We start from the raw sequence: 4474 nt of genomic DNA, 5'->3' as shown, positions 1-4474 counted from the left end.
AGAAAAGCATGCTTAACTTGGCAAATAAACTAAGTAGTACAACTACTTCTTAGTTTATTTGTTAAGTGTTTGAGACAAGTAATTTTTATGACTTGAAATCAGTTTTTAGGTGATCAATCTAAAAAGAGCATTAAGTACTTCTCAAACAAATAAAATTAACCAAAGCACCAACTTGAATGAATAAAATTCAAATGAAATTATAATGAAGAAAGAAATACAAACATACCATAATCCAAATGAAAGTTGTAGGAGCATTAGCCATCCATCCAAGGATTGGATGCTTTAAGTTCCAAATGAGATTACAAAATGAATTTTTGCATCTCATTTGCCTTCTCCATTCTCCTCTTGAATTACATGAAAAACTACTCTAAAACTAGCCTAAAAACAACCTAAAATGAAAGGAAAATATACTAGGAAGAATTTAGAAAGAATCTACAATGTCTTAGAATTGAGAATTTCATGCCTTTATATAGGCCAAGGTGCTGGGCGCTCAGCTGCCCTGTTTGGCAGCTAAGCTGCTAACCATTGGTCCCTATGAAGAGCCACTTTGGCCCCTACTTGAATCCCTATGGTGGGCTAGGTTACATCCATGGTGACACCTCCTCCTTCTTGTCATAGCCTTATGTCATTCATGAGGTCATGTTCTTAGCCTTTAAGCAAATAAAAAGTAGGATGTTCGATAAGTTGACCTAGTAATCATTTTTCTAGTGGGCCAGGCGCTCAGCTCACCTGGTCCCACGCTCAGCTGCTTACTTGAGCAGCTTGTTGACCTGGTCCCACGCTCAACTGCCTGTTTGAGCAGCTCAGCTGACCTAGTCCCACGCTCAATTGCCTGCTTGAGCAACTCAGTTGACCTGGTCCCACGCTCAACTGCCTGCTTGAGCAACTCAGCTGACCTGGTCCCACACTCAGCTGTCTGCTTGAGCAATCTGCCTGACCTGGCCTAGTGTTTGGTGCTTGACTGGTCTGGCCTGGTGCTTGGTGCTTGGCTGACCTGGCCTGGTGCTTGGTGCTTGACTGGCCTGGCCTGGTGCTTGGTGTTTGGCCTGGTGCTTGGTGCTTGACTGGTTTGGCCTAACCTATCTTGGTGCTTGGCTTGGCTAGACAGCTTTGTGCTTGATTTCTTCATAGTGAAGCAACCTTTTTTTCTTTGGTTTGTTACTTGATTTTTGTTGGTTGCTTGGCACTTTTGGGGTGTTTTCTTTAAGTTAAGGTAAGCATTTGATTTTTGTAAGTTGCTTGGCCTACTTTAACTTAGGTTTCTTCAAGACGAAGTAAGCTACCTTTCCTTCAAGGCTAAGTAACCAAATTAAGCACAGAGCATGCCATGCTTTAACTTGAGCTTTTGTCTTGAATTTTGGCTTGAATTCTTGTCCATTTTTGAATTTATTCTTTAATATTCAATTTCCTAGAAAATTCAAAGAAAACTTGGACAAGAATTAATAAAGAATTAATGAAGATGATGGTGTTGGGCCAAGTTCTTTTATGGTTGATGACAACATTTTCCAAACCTGACAGACTGATACTGATCAAGAGCAAACTAGAGTTGGACGTCGTCACGTTCCTCGACGTAATAGGCAACCACGTACGTGTGGTACGGAAAGTCATTTAGGGGATTTCTAAATCTCTTCTATTGTAATTTCAATTTACATTATATTTCATATTACTATTTTTCAATCAAATTATCTTTTATATTGCCCATAAAAGAAGACAACTAAAAACCATTTTCAAACAATGTAACCAATTTCATGCAAATTAATGATGTCTAAATGAATTTTTTTTTATTACTCTAAATGAAAATTTCAAATTCCGCTAGGCTAGAATAATTTTTATATCAATTTCTATTTTTTTAGTCTTCATGTGCTATATAAATTATTGTTAAAAATATGCTACAAAAATTAATGTTAAATATATTTAAATGGTATACTCTAACTGTTTCTTATATTCTAAATAATATAATAATTAATTTAAAATTATTAGTCATTTTCAAAAATTTACTATAAATGTATGGTCTAACTTATTTTAGAATGAATTGGTTTAATAAAATAAATTAAAATTTAGCGGTTTATTAATTATTAAAAACAATTTAGCAATTACTCAATTATAACACATCACCAACCGGTTGGCAATATGATGATATTTATTTGATTTATTTATATATCGTTAATAGTTTAGTGCTCGTGATATCATATACTACTTTGTAAACTATACAATTACACAGAGATCATCATTTAGCACTTCAAGATGAAATAACTTAAATCTACAAAACTAACTCAAGAAGAACAAAAAGTCATTTCCTATTCCACAAAATGGAAATGGGCACGATCAAGGAAGAAAGAGGAAAATTTTGAAATATCAAACACTAATATGTGCTTCATATATTCATTCATAAGTCGGGAACCATGTCCACGACTTCAGAAGTCGGGAACCCAATCCACGACTTTCATGGAAGTAATCGTTCCCGATACCTAGTTCAAAATCAAAGGCATAGATTCAAATCAATTTAATCCTACGGCTCTTACACAGTTCGCTTCCATCCGAACTTTACACTAGTTCGCAGGTTAGATGGCTCCCTCTAGAAATAGACGAGTATTCTTTGTTAATCGAATCTTTCAACACTTGTTCTTTAAAAGTATTGTTCTTTACCAAGCCTTTGCAGACTTGTTAAGTGGTGGTACCTAGCCTTTCTAAGTTCTACACAAGTGTTATTTGTTGACTAAGGCCCTCCAAACCCGTTAAACAAGCAAGTTTAGCTACAGCCTCTTCAGGAACAAAGATTTATTTAACTTTGGGATTTACAACAAATACATTCAAAATAGTTATCTTTCTATATCACTCAATGAGTGGATATAAATATTTTTTCATCAAAATGACTAATAATTCCTTTCAAAGATTAAAGAGTAAATACAATATCAATCAAGAGTTACTACTTTATTCTATTTAGAATAATCAATGCTTGAATCTCGCGATCAAACTTTTTCTCGGTTTGGATCAATAACTTTTGATTGAAGTCTTCAAATGTCTTCACTATTTATAGCCTTCAACATTAATAAATATGCTAGAGACATCCTTGATGTTGGCTTCTTTCTACGGGGTCCAACCATATGATGTAAAAGCCATGTTCAAGGCACTTATTTCATGAGAGAGAAAAAGGTTTAGGACGGTGCAGGCCTTAATGTATAGGACGGTAGGAAAAGGCATCACATTTGAACATTTTGCAGTGTTTTGACATTGCACAAGTCTTCTATAAATAGGGTATTATGGTTCAGTTGAAGAAAGCAGACAAAGAGAGCAGAAGCAACAAGTAGGAAAGTATAATGTAAGTCTTTGCAAGGAAGAGCTTTTGGTAGTTAGTAGAAATAGAGAGTGAGTAAATCCTAAATAGTGTAGAGTATGTGAAAATTCACTACTTTAATTTTGGATTTATCTCTATTATTTATTGATATTACATTTTGTAATATTTGAATACGAGGAGTCTCATTGGGATACATTATATTTGTACCTCTCATATAAGAATAGTGTAGAAATGATATTGTAATTATCTTGCATATAGTGAAACATTTTTTGAAGAATGTAGGTAGTTTTTCCCTTGAAGGTTTCTACATTAAATTTTTTACTTTGCACACATTATTTTCACTAGGCTGTTGAGTTTATAGATCTATTTCCATCACATCTAAGTGCTCCTTACTACATTGTAAAATCTTTAATTTAAATTGTAAATTGATCCCATAGATTAACACTTGGTTTGGTTCGACTTCATTAAAAACAATATAGTCGTTGATATGATCTCTAAAACATGTCCTTAATGCTTTATTGCTATGTAGAAACGCAAATTAGAGTCAATTAATTGCTTTCTGTGTGAGAGAGAACATTTCCCTTTTGAATAATAACAATAGGTCGAGTGAATAAAAATACTTTGAATGTTATTCTTACCCGGTTAACATGGTTGCTTTTGAGATATGACCTTCTCCTTTGAGAGTATATATAAGATCGTTTGACTTGAGAGGACAACACATTAAAGTGTATCATTCCCGAAGATTTTATTGCACATGTCAGTTAGATAGAAGTAGTGTTATTAATATTGTATTGATTATCTAATCGGTCAGACTAATGATATAATGATACAGTGGTTCAACTAGTTATTCACTAATTATACTGTATACTGGTAAATTTAGATACACATATATTATATTAATGTTAATATTGAAAAATGATAAAAAAGCTGATAAATATTTTTATTTACACAATTTGTTAAAACAAAGTGTGTAGTTTGGTGGTGGAACATATTTTAGAAGTATAAATAAAGGAAAATTTACTCAGTTGGTGCACCTTGACCGAAAAATTACGGTCTTGGTGCAGCTTTTCAAAATATTACAAGAATGGTGTAGTTTTCTCCTACATCGACAACCCCGTTGCCGATTTCACTTATTATATTTTTTTTATTCGCCTCCCCCCTAACTCGGCAATGGGAGGG

The sequence above is a fragment of the Lupinus angustifolius genome, chromosome LG13 (genome assembly GCF_001865875.1).
Source record: "Lupinus angustifolius cultivar Tanjil chromosome LG13, LupAngTanjil_v1.0, whole genome shotgun sequence".
In the NCBI taxonomy this organism is placed as follows: domain Eukaryota; kingdom Viridiplantae; phylum Streptophyta; class Magnoliopsida; order Fabales; family Fabaceae; genus Lupinus; species Lupinus angustifolius.
The sequence above is the reverse complement of the archived record's forward strand: the minus strand, read 5'-3'. Positions refer to the sequence as shown.